The following is a 13488-nucleotide window of genomic DNA, read 5'->3' on the forward strand; positions in this document are numbered from 1 at the left end:
ATGTTTTGCCAATGTGCAACATTCTGTCCATCATCTTGTGTGTTTTGCTGTGCGCCCTATGTGGGAAGGGTATGCCCAGACGTGGGTCCCGGGCTCACTACGTCACTGGAGTCAAGCTATCCTGGCTGAAGAGGGGTGAAACCCCGAAACCGGTCCTAGGATGCTTGATTCCGGTTCAGGGAAGACATGGCTTGGCAGATCGGGCTGGACTGTTCCCATGAGGAACAGGGTCAAGACTGATTTGCATATGTACATGTCTGAACTGGGGTGGCGTGGTGAGCAAAATAACGATGGATTAAACCCAGATCTGTGACTGGGGGTGAATGTTTTGCCAATGTGCAACATTCCGTCCATCATCTTGTGTGTTTTGCTGTTCGCCCTATGTGGAAGGGTATGCCCAGGCGTGGGTCCCGTGCTCACTACGTCACTGGAGTCAATCTATCCTGGCTGAAGAGGGGTGCAACCCCGAAACCAGTCTTAGGATGCTTGATTCCGGTTCAGGGAAGACATGGCTTGGCAGTTCGGGCTGGACTGATCCCATGAGGTACAGGGTCAAGACTGATTTGCATATGGCAATGTCTGAACTGGGGTGGCGTGGTGAGCAAAATAACGATGGATTAAACCCAGATCTGTGACTGGGGGTGAATGTTTTGCCAATGTGCAACATTCCGTCCATCATCTTGTGTGTTTTGCTGTTCGCCCTATGTGGGAAGGGTATGCCCAGACGTGGGTCCCTTGCTCACTACGCCACTGGAGTCAAGCTATCCTGGATGAAGAGGGGTGAAACCACGAAACCGTTGCTAGGATGCTTGATTCCGGGTTCAGGGAAGACATGGCATGGCAGTTCGGGCTGGACTGTTCCCATGAGTCACAGAGTCAAGGCTGATTTGCATATGGCCATGTCTGAACTGGGGTGGCGTGGTGAGCAAAATAACGATGGATTAAACCCAGATCTGTGACTGGGGGTGAATGTTTTGCCAATGTGCAACATTCCGTCCATCATCTTGTGTGTTTTCCTGTTCGCCCTATGTGGGAAAGGTATGCCCAGACGTGGGTCCCGTGCTCACTACGCCACGGAAGTCAAGCTATCCTGGCTGAAGAGGGGTGAAACCCCGAAACCGGTCCTAGGATGCTTGATTCCATTTCATGGAAGACATGGCTTGGCAGTTCGGGCTGGACTGTACCCATGAGGCACAGGGTCAAGACTGATTTGCATATGGCCATGTCTGAACTGGGGTGGCGTGGTGAGTAAAATAACGACGGATTAAACCCAGATCTGTGACTGGGGGTGAATGTTTTGCCAATGTGCAACATTCCGTCCATCATCTTGTGTGTTTTGCTGTTCGCCCTATGTGGGAAGGGTATGCTCCGACATGGGTCCCGTGCTCACTACACCACTGGAGTTAAGCTATCCTGGCTGAAGAGGGGTGAAACCCCGAAACCGGTCCTAGGATGCTTGAGTCCGTTCAAGGAAGACATGGCTTGACAGTTCGGGCTGGACTGTTCCCATGAGGCACAGGGTCAAGACTAATTTGCATATGGCCATGTCTGAACTGGGGTGGCGTGGTGAGCAAAATAATGATGGATTAATCCCAAATCTGTGACTGGGGGTGAATGTTTTGCCAATGTGCAACATTCTGTCCATCATCTTGTGTGTTTTGCTGTTCGCCCTATGTGGGAAGTGTATGCTAAGACGTGGGTCCTGTGCTCACTACGCAACTGGAGTCAAGCTATACTGGCTGAAGAGGGGCGAAACCCCGAAACCGGTCCTAGGATGCTTGATTCCGGTTCAGGGAAGACATGGCTTGGCAGATCGGGCTGGACTGTTTCCATGAGGAACAGGGTCAAGACTGATTTGCATATGTACATGTCTGAACTGGGGTGGCGTGGTGAGCAAAATAACGATGGATTAAACCCAGATCTGTGACTGGGGGTGAATGTTTTGCCAATGTGCAACATTCCGTCCATCATCTTGTGTGTTTTGCTGTTCGCCCTATGTGGGAAGGGTATGCCCTGACGGGGGTCCCGTGCTCACTACGCCACTGGAGTCAAGCTATCCTGGCTGAAGAGGGGTGAAACCCCGAAACCGGTCCTAGGATGCTTGATTCCGGTTCAGGGAACACATGGCTTGGCAGTTCAGGCTGGACTGTTCCCATGAGGCACAGGGTCAAGACTGATTTGCCTATGGCCATGTCTGAACTAGGGTGGCGTGGTGAGCAAAATAATGATGGATTAAACCCAGATCTGTGACTGGGGGTGAATGTTTTGCCAATGTGCAACATTCCGTCCATCATCTTGTGTGTTTTGCTGTTCTCCCTATGTGGGAACGATATGCCCAGACGTGGGTTCCGTGCTCACTACGCCACTGGAGTCAAGCTATCCTTCCTGAAGAGGGGTGATACCCCGAAACCGGTCCTAGGATGCTTGATTCCGGTTCAGGGAATACATGGCTTGGCAGATCGGGCTGGACTGTTCCCATGAGGCACAGGGTCAAGACTGATTTGCATATGGCCATGTCTGAACTGGGGTGGAGTGGTGAGCAAAATAACGATGGATTAAACCCAGATCTGTGACTGGGGGTGAATGTTTTGCCAATGTGCAACATTCCGTCCATCATCTTGTGTGTTTTGCTGTTCGCCCTACGTGGGAAGGGTATGCCCAGACATGGGTCCCGTGCTCACTACGCCACTGGAGTTAAGCTATCCTGGCTGAAGAGGGGTGAAACCCTGAAACCGGTCCTAGGATGCTTGATTCCGGATCAGGGAAGACATGGCTTGGCAGTTCGGGCTGGACTGTTCCAATGAGACACAGGGTCAAGACTGATTTGCATATGGCCATGTCTGAACTGGGGTGGCGTGGTGAGCCAAATAATGATGGATTAAACCAGGATCTGTGACTGGGGGTGAATGTTTTGCCAATGTGCAACATTCCGTCCATCATCTTGTGTGTTTTGCTGTTCTCCCTATGTGGGAACGGTATGCCCAGACGTGGGTTCCGTGCTCACTACGCCACTGGAGTCAAGCTATCCTTCCTGAAGAGGGGTGAAACCCCGAAACAGGTCCTAGGATGCTTGATTCCGGTTCAGGGTATACATGGCTTGGCAGTTCGGGCTGGACTGTTCCCATGAGGCAGAGGGTCAAGACTGATTTGCATTTGGACATGTCTGAACTGGGGTGGCGTGGTGAGCAAAATAATGATGGATTAAACCCAGATCTGTGACTGGGGGTGAATGTTTTGCCAATGTGCAACATTCTGTCCATCATCTTGTGTGTTTTGCAGTGCGTCCTATGTGGGAAGGGTATGCCCAGATGTGGGTCCTGTGCTCACTACGCCACTGGAGTCAAGCTATCCTGGCTGAAGAGGGGTGAAACCCCGAAACCGGTCCTAGGATGCTTGATTCCGGTTCAGGGAAGACATGGCTTGGCAGATCGGGCTGGACTGTTCCCATGAGGAACAGGGTCAAGACTGATTTGCATATGTACATGTCTGAACTGGGGTGGCGTGGTGAGCAAAATAACGATGGATTAAACCCAGATCTGTGACTGGGGGTGAATGTTTTGCCAATGTGCAACATTCTGTCCATCATCTTGTGTGTTTTGCAGTGCGTCCTATGTGGGAAGGGTATGCCCAGACGTGGGTCCTGTGCTCACTACGCCACTGGAGTCAAGCTATCCTGGCTGAAGAGGGGTGAAACCCAGAAACCGGTCCTAGGATGCTTGATTCCGGTTAAGGGAAGACATGGCTTGGCAGATCGGGCTGGACTGTTCCCATGAGGAACAGGGTCAAGACTGATTTGCATATGTACATGTCTGAACTGGGGTGGCGTGGTGAGCAAAATAACGATGGATTAAACCCAGATCTGTGACTGGGGGTGAATGTTTTGCCAATGTGCAACATTCCGTCCATCATCTTGTGTGTTTTGCTGTTCTCCCTATGTGGGAACGGTATGCCCAGACGTGGGTTCCGTGCTCACTATGCCACTGGATTCAAGCTATCATGGCTGAAGAGGGGTGAAACCATGAAACCAGTCCTAGGATGCTTGATTCCGTTTCAGGGAGGACATGGCTTGGAAGTTCGGGCTGGACTGTTCCCATGAGGCACAGGATCAAGACTGATTTGCATATGCCCATGTCTGAACTGGGGTGGCGTAGTGAGCAAAATAACGATGGATTAAACCCAGATCTGTGACTGGGGGTGAATGTTTTGCCAATGTGCAACATTCCGTCCATCATCTTGTGTGTTTTGCTGTTCGCCCTACGTGGGAAGGGTATGCCCAGACGTGGGTCCCGTGCTCACTACGCCACTGGAGTTAAGCTATCCTGGCTGTGGAGGGGTGAAACCCTGAAACCGGTCCTAGGATGCTTGATTCCGGATCAGGGAAGACATGGCTTGGCAGTTCGGGCTGCACTGATCCCATGAGGCACAGGGTCAAGACTGATTTGCATATGGCAATGTCTGAACTGGGGTGGCGTGGTGAGCAAAATAACGATGGCTTAAACCCAGATCTGTGACTGGGGGTGAATGTTTTGCCAATATGCAACATTCCGTCCATCATCTTGTGTGTTTTGCTGTTCGCCCTATGTGGGAAGAGTATGCCCAGACGTGGGTCCCTTGCTCACTACGCCACTGGAGTCAAGCTATCCTGCCTGAAGAGGGGTGAAACCCCGAAACCGGTCCTAGGATGCTTGATTCCGGTTCAGGGAATACATGGCTTGGCAGATCGGGCTGGACTGTTCCCATGAGGCACAGGGTCAAGACTGATTTGCATATGGCCATGTCTGAACTGGGGTGGAGTGGTGAGCAAAATAACGATGGATTAAACCCAGATCTGTGACTGGGAGTGAATGTTTTGCCAATGTGCAACATTCTGTCCATCATCTTGTGTGTTTTGCTGTGCGCCCTATGTGGGAAGGGTATGCCCAGACGTGGGTCCCGAGCTCACTACGCCACTGGAGTCAAGCTATCCTGGCTGAAGAGGGGTGAAACCCCGAAACCGGTCCTAGGATGCTTGATTCCGGTTCAGGGAAGACATGGCTTGGCAGATCGGGCTGGACTGTTCCCATGAGGAACAGGGTCAAGACTGATTTGCATATGTACATGTCTGAACTGGGGTGGCGTGGTGAGCAAAATAACGATGGATTAAACCCAGATCTGTGACTGGGGGTGAATATTTTGCCAATGTGCAACATTCCGTCCATCATCTTGTGTGTTTTGCTGTTCGCCCTATGTGGGAAGGGTATGCCCAGGCGTGGGTCCCGTGCTCACTACGTCACTGGAGTCAATCTATCCTGGCTGAAGAGGGGTGCAACCCCGAAACCGGTCTTAGGATGCTTGATTCCGGTTCAGGGAAGACATGGCTTGGCAGTTCGGGCTGGACTGATCCCATGAGGTACAGGGTCAAGACTGATTTGCATATGGCAATGTCTGAACTGGGGTGGCGTGGTGAGCAAAATAACGATGGATTAAACCCAGATCTGTGACTGGGGGTGAATGTTTTGCCAATGTGCAACATTCCGTCCATCATCTTGTGTGTTTTGCTGTTCGCCCTATGTGGGAAGGGTATGCCCAGACGTGGGTCCCTTGCTCACTACGCCACTGGAGTCAAGCTATCCTGGATGAAGAGGGGTGAAACCCCGAAACCGTTGCTAGGATGCTTGATTCCGGGTTCAGGGAAGACATGGCATGGTAGTTCGGGCTGGACTGTTCCCATGAGTCACAGAGTCAAGGCTGATTTGCATATGGCCATGTCTGAACTGGGGTGGCGTGGTGAGCAAAATAACGATGGATTAAACCCAGATCTGTGACTGGGGGTGAATGTTTTGCCAATGTGCAACATTCCGTCCATCATCTTGTGTGTTTTCCTGTTCGCCCTCTGTGGGAAGGGTATGCCCAGACGTGGGTCCCGTGCTCACTACGCCACGGAAGTCAAGCTATCCTGGCTGAAGAGGGGTGAAACCCCGAAACCGGTCCTAGGATGCTTGATTCCATTTCATGGAAGACATGGCTTGGCAGTTCGGGCTGGACTGTTCCCATGAGGCACAGGGTCAAGACTGATTTGCATATGGCCATGTCTGAACTGGGGTGGCGTGGTGAGTAAAATAACGATGGATTAAACCCAGATCTGTGACTGGGGGTGAATGTTTTGCCAATGTGCAACATTCCGTCCATCATCTTGTGTGTTTTTCTGTTCGCCCTATGTGGGAAGGGTATGCTCCGACATGGGTCCCGTGCTCACTACACCACTGGAGTTAAGATATCCTGGCTGAAGAGGGGTGAAACCCCGAAACCGGTCCTAGGATGCTTAAATCCGTTCAAGGAAGACATGGCTTGACAGTTCGGGCTGGACTGTTCCCATGAGGCACAGGGTCAAGACTAATTTGCATAAGGCCATGTCTGAACTGGGGTGGCGTGGTGAGCAAAATAACGATGGATTAATCCCAAATCTGTGACTGGGGGTGAATGTTTTGCCAATGTGCAACATTCTGTCCATCATCTTGTGTGTTTTGCTGTTCGCCCTATGTGGGAAGTGTATGCTAAGACGTGGGTCCTGTGCTCACTACGCAACTGGAGTCAAGCTATACTGGCTAAAGAGGGGCGAAACCCCGAAACCGGTCCTAGGATGCTTGATTCCGGTTCAGGGAAGACATGGCTTGGCAGATCGGGCTGGACTGTTCCCATGTGGAACAGGGTCAAGACTGATTTGCATATGTACATGTCTGAACTGGGGTGGCGTGGTGAGCAAAATAACGATGGATTAAACCCAGATCTGTGACTGGGGGTGAGTGTTTTGCCAATGTGCAACATTCCGTCCATCATCTTGTGTGTTTTGCTGTTCGCCCTATGTGGGAAGGGTATGCCCTGACGGGGGTCCCGTGCTCACTACGCCACTGGAGTCAAGCTATCCTGGCTGAAGAGGGGTGAAACCCCGAAACCGGTCCTAGGATGATTGATTCCGGTTCAGGGAACACATGGCTTGGCAGTTCAGGCTGGACTGTTCCCATGAGGCACAGGGTCAAGACTGATTTGCCTATGGCCATGTCTGAACTAGGGTGGCGTGGTGAGCAAAATAATGATGGATTAAACCCAGATCTGTGACTGGGGGTGAATGTTTTGCCAATGTGCAACATTCCATCCATCATCTTGTGTGTTTTGCTGTTCTCCCTATGTGGGAACGATATGCCCAGACGTGGGTTCCGTGCTCACTACGCCACTGGAGTCAAGCTATCATGGCTGAAGAGGGGTGAAACCCTGAAACCGGTCCTAGGATGCTTGATTCCGGTTCAGGGAGGACATGGCTTGGCAGTTCGGGCTGGACTGTTCCCAAGAGGCACAGGATCAAGACTGATTTGCATATGCCCATGTCTGAACTGGGGTGGCGTAGTGAGCAAAATAACGATGGATTAAACCCAGATCTGTGACTGGGGGTGAATGTTTTGCCAATGTGCAACATTCCGTCCATCATCTTGTGTGTTTTGCTGTTCGCCCTACGTGGGAAGGGTATGCCCAGACATAGGTCCCGTGCTCACTACGCCACTGGAGTTAAGCTATCCTGGCTGAAGAGGGGTGAAACCCTGAAACCGGTCCTAGGATGCTTGATTCCGGATCAGGGAAGACATGGCTTGGCAGTTCGGGCTGCACTGATCCCATGAGGCACAGGGTCAAGACTGATTTGCATATGGCAATGTCTGAATTGGGGTGGCGTGGTGAGCAAAATAACAATGGATTAAACCCAGATCTGTGACTGGGGGTGAATGTTTTGCCAATGTGCAACATTCCGTCCATCATCTTGTGTGTTTTGCTGTTCGCCCTATGTGGGAAGAGTATGCCCAGACGTGGGTCCCTTGCTCACTACGCCACTGGAGTCAAGCTATCCTGCCTGAAGAGGGGTGAAACCCCGAAACCGGTCCTAGGATGCTTGATTCCGGTTCAGGGAATACATGGCTTGGCAGATCGGGCTGGACTGTTCCCATGAGGCACAGGGTCAAGACTGATTTGCATATGGCCATGTCTGAACTGGGGTGGTTTGGTGAGCAAAATAACGATGGATTAAACCCAGATCTGTGACTGGGGGTGAATGTTTTGCCAATGTGCAACATTCTGTCCATCATCTTGTGTGTTTTGCTGTGCGCCCTATGTGGGAAGGGTATGCCCAGACGTGGGTCCCGAGCTCACTACGCCACTGGAGTCAAGCTATCCTGGCTGAAGAGGGGTGAAACCCCGAAACCGGTCCTAGGATGCTTGATTCCGGTTCAGGGAAGACATGGCTTGGCAGATCGGGCTGGACTGTTCCCATGAGGAAAAGGGTCAAGACTGATTTGCATATGTACATGTCTGAACTGGGGTGGCGTGGTGAACAAAATAACGATGGATTAAACCCAGATCTGTGATTGGGGGTGAATGTTTTGCCAATGTGCAACATTCAGTCCATCATCTTGTGTGTTTTGCTGTTCGCCCTATGTGGGAAGGGTATGCCCAGACGTGGGTCCCTTGCTCACTACGCCACTGGAGTCAAGCTATCCTGGATGAAGAGGGGTGAAACCCCGAAACCGTTGCTAGGATGCTTGATTCCGGGTTCAGGGAAGACATGGCATGGCAGTTCGGGCTGGACTGTTCCCATGAGTCACAGAGTCAAGGCTGATTTGCATATGGCCATGTCTGAACTGGGGTGGCGTGGTGAGCAAAATAACGATGGATTAAACCCAGATCTATGACTGGGGGTGAATGTTTTGCCAATGTGCAACATTCCGTCCATCATCTTGTGTGTTTTGCTGTTCGCCCTATGTGGGAAGGGTATGCTCCGACATGGGTCCCGTGCTCACTACACCACTGGAGTTAAGCTATCCTGGCTGAAGAGGGGTGAAACCCCGAAACCGGTCCTAGGATGCTTGAGTCCATTCAGGGAAGACATGGCTTGGCAGTTCGGGCTGAACTGTTCCCATGAGGCACAGGGTCTAGACTAATTTGCATATGGCCATGTCTGAACTGGGGTGGCGTGGTGAGCAAAATAACGATGGATTAATCCCAGATCTGTGACTGGGGGTGAATGTTTTGCCAATGTGCAACATTCCGTCCATCATCTTGTGTGTTTTGCTGTTCGCCCTATGTGGGAAGGGTATGCCCAGACGTGGGTCCTGTGCTCACTACGCCACTGGAGTCAAGTTATCCTGGCTGAAGAGGGGCGAAACCCCGAAACCGGAACTAGGATGCTTGATTCCGGTTCAGGGAAGACATGGCTTGGCAGTTCGAGCTGGACTGTTCCCATGAGGCACAGGGTCATGACTGATTTGCATATGGCCATGTCTGAACTGGGTGGCGTGGTGAGCAAAATAACGATGGATTAAACCCAGATCTGTGACTGGGGTTGAATGTTTTGCCAATGTGCAACAACATTCCGTCCATCATCTTGTGTGCTTTGCTGTTCGCCCTATGTGGGAAGGGTATGCCCAGACATAGGTCCCCTACTCACTACGCCACTGGAGTCAAGCTATCATGGCTGAAGAGAGGTGAATCCCCGAAACCGGTCCTAGGATGCTTGATTCCGGTTCAGGGAAGACATGGCTTGGCAGTTCGGGCTGGACTGTTCCCATGAGACACAGGGTCAAGACTGATTTGCATGTGGCCTTGTCTGAACTGGGGTGGCGTGGTGAGCAAAATAATGATGGATTAAACCAGGATTTGTGACTGGGGGTGAATGTTTTGCCAATGTGCAACATTCCGTTCATCATCTTTTGTGTTTTGCTGTTCTCCCTATGTGGGAACGGTATGCCCAGACGTGGGTTCCGTGCTCACTACGTCACTGGAGTCAAGCTATCCTTCCTGAAGAGGGGTGAAACCCCGAAACCGGTCCTAGGATGCTTGATTCCGGTTCATGGAAGACATGGCTTGGCAGTTCAGGCTGGACTGTTCCCATGAGGCACAGGGTCAAGACTGATTTGCATATGGCCATGTCTGAACTGGGGTGGCTTGGTGAGTAAAATAACAATGGATTAATCCCAGATCTGTGACTGGGGGTGAATGTTTTGCCAATTTGCAACATTCCATCCATGATCTTGTGTGTTTTGCTGTTCGCCCTATGTGGGAAGGGTATGCCCAGACGTGGGTCCTGTGCTCACTACGCCACTGGAGTCAAGCTATCCTGGCTGAAGAGGGGTGAAACCCCAAAACCGGTCCTAGGATGCTTGATTCCGGTTCAGGGAAGACATGGCTTGGCAGTTCGGGCTGGACTGTTCCCCTGAGGCACAGGGTCAAGACTGATTTGCATATGGCCATGTCTGAACTAGGGTGGCGTGGTGAGAAAAATGACGATGGATTAAACCCAGATCTATGACTGGGGGTGAATGTTTTGCCAATGTGCAACATTCCGTCCATCATCTTGTGTGTTTTGCTGTTCGCCCTACGTGGGAAGGGTATGCCCAGACATGGGTCCCGTGCTCACTACGCCACTGGAGCCAAGCTATCATGGCTGAAGAGAGGTGAATCCCCGAAACCGGTCCTAGGATGCTTGATTCCGGTTCAGGGAAGACATGGCTTGGCAGTTCGGGCTGGACTGTTCCCATGAGACACAGGGTCAAGACTGATTTGCATATGGCCATGTCTGAACTGGGTGGCGTGGTGAGCCAAATAATGATGGATTAAACCAGGATCTGTGACTGGGGGTGAATGTTTTGCCAATGTGCAACAACATTCCGTCCATCATCTTGTGTGTTTTGCTGTTCGCCCTATGTGGGAAGTGTATGCCCAGACATGGGTCCCCTACTCACTACGCCACTGGAGTCAAGCTATCATGGCTGAAGAGAGGTGAATCCCCGAAACCGGTCCTAGGATGCTTGATTCCGGTTCAGGGAAGACATGGCTTGGCAGTTCGGGCTGGACTGTTCCCATGAGACACAGGGTCAAGACTGATTTGCATATGGCCATGTCTGAACTGGGGTGGCGTGGTGAGCCAAATAATGATGGATTAAACCAGGATCTGTGACTGGGGGTGAATGTTTTGCCAATGTGCAACATTCCGTCCATCATCTTGTGTGTTTTGCTGTTCTCCCTATGTGGGAACGGTATGCCCAGACGTGGGTTCCGTGCTCACTACGCCACTGGACTCAAGCTATCCTTCCTGAAGAGGGGTGAAACCCCGAAACCGGTCCTAGGATGCTTGATTCCGGTTCAGGGTATACATGGCTTGGCAGTTCGGGCTGGACTGTTCCCATGAGGCACAGGGTCAAGACTGATTTGCATTTGGACATGTCTGAACTGGGGTGGCGTGGTGGGCAAAATAATGATGGATTAAACCCAGATCTGTGACTGGGGGTGAATGTTTTGCCAATGTGCAACATTCTGTCCATCATCTTGTGTGTTTTGCAGTGCGTCCTATGTGGGAAGGGTATGCCCAGACGTGGGTCCTGTGCTCACTACGCCACTGGAGTCAAGCTATCCTGGCTGAAGAGGGGTGAAACCCCGAAACCGGTCCTAGGATGCTTGATTCCGGTTCAGGGAAGACATGGCTTGGCAGATCGGGCTGGACTGTTCCCATGAGGAACAGGGTCAAGACTGATTTGCATATGTACATGTCTGAACTGGGGTGGCGTGGTGAGCAAAATAACGATGGATTAAACCCAGATCTGTGACTGGGGGTGAATGTTTTGCCAATGTGCAACATTCTGTCCATCATCTTGTGTGTTTTGCAGTGTGTCCTATGTGGGAAGGGTATGCCCAGACGTGGGTCCTGTGCTCACTACGCCACTGGAGTCAAGCTATCCTGGCTGAAGAGGGGTGAAACCCCGAAACCGGTCCTAGGATGCTTGATTCCGGTTCAGGGAAGACATGGCTTGGCAGATCAAGCTGGATTGTTCCCATGGGGAACAGGGTCAAGACTGATTTGCATATGTACATGTCTGAACTGGGGTGGCGTGGTGAGCAAAATAACGATGGATTAAACCCAGATCTGTGACTGGGGGTGAATGTTTTGACAATGTGCAACATTCCGTACATCATCTTGTGTGTTTTTCTGTTCTCCCTATGTGGGAACGGTATGCCCAGACGTGGGTTCCGTGCTCACTATGCCACTGGATTCAAGCTATCATGGCTGAAGAGGGGTGAAACCATGAAACCGGTCCTAGATGCTTGATTCCGGTTCAGGGAGGACATGGCTTGGCAGTTCGGGCTGGACTGTTCCCATGAGGCACAGGATCAAGACTGATTTGCATATGCCCATGTCTGAACTGGGGTGGCGTAGTGAGCAAAATAACGATGGATTAAACCCAGATCTGTGACTGGGGGTGAATGTTTTGCCAATGTGCAACATTCCGTCCATCATCTTGTGTGTTTTGCTGTTCGCCCTACGTGGGAAGGGTATGCCCAGACATGGGTCCCGTGCTCACTACGCCACTAGAGTTAAGCTATCCTGGCTGAAGAGGGGTGAAACCCCGAAACCGGTCCTAGGATGCTTGATTCCGGTTCAGGGAAGACATGGCTTGGCAGATCGGGCTGGACTGTTCCCATGAGGAACAGGGTCAAGACTGATTTGCATATGTACATGTCTGAACTGGGGTGGCGTGGTGAGCAAAATAACGATGGATTAAACCCAGATCTGTGACTGGGGGTGAATGTTTTGCCAATGTGCAACATTCCGTCCATCATCTTGTGTGTTTTGCTGTTCGCCCTATGTGGGAAGGGTATGCCCAGGCGTGGGTCCCGTGCTCACTACGTCACTGGAGTCAATCTATCCTGGCTGAAGAGGGGTGAAACCCCGAAACCGTTGCTAGGATGCTTGATTCCGGGTTCAGGGAAGACATGGCATGGCAGTTCGGGCTGGACTGTTCCCATGAGTCACAGAGTCAAGGCTGATTTGCATATGGCCATGTCTGAACTGGGGTGGCGTGGTGAGCAAAATAACGATGGATTAAACCCAGATCTGTGACTGGGGGTGAATGTTTTGCCAATGTGCAACATTCCGTCCATCATCTTGTGTGTTTTCCTGTTCGCCCTATGTGGGAAGAGTATGCCCAGACGTGGGTCCCGTGCTCACTACGCCACGGAAGTCAAGCTATCCTGGCTGAAGAGGGGTGAAACCCCGAAACCGGTCCTAGGATGCTTGATTCCATTTCATGGAAGACATGGCTTGGCAGTTCGGGCTGGACTGTTCCCATGAGGCACAGGGACAAGACTGATTTGCATATGGCCATGTCTGAACTGGGGTGGCGTGGTGAGTAAAATAACGACGGATTAAACCCAGATCTGTGACTGGGGGTGAATGTTTTGCCAATGTGCAACATTCCGTCCATCATCTTGTGTGTTTTGCTGTTCGCCCTATGTGGGAAGGGTATGCTCCGACATGGGTCCCGTGCTCACTACACCACTGGAGTTAAGCTATCCTGGCTGAAGAGGGGTGAAACCCCGAAACCGGTCCTAGGATGCTTGAGTCCGTTCAAGGAAGACATGGCTTGACAGTTCGGGCTGGACTGTTCCCATGAGGCACAGGGTCAAGACTAATTT

This window comes from Triturus cristatus, chromosome 1_1, assembly GCF_964204655.1.
Source record: "Triturus cristatus chromosome 1_1, aTriCri1.1, whole genome shotgun sequence".
Classification (NCBI taxonomy): Eukaryota; Metazoa; Chordata; class Amphibia; order Caudata; family Salamandridae; genus Triturus; species Triturus cristatus.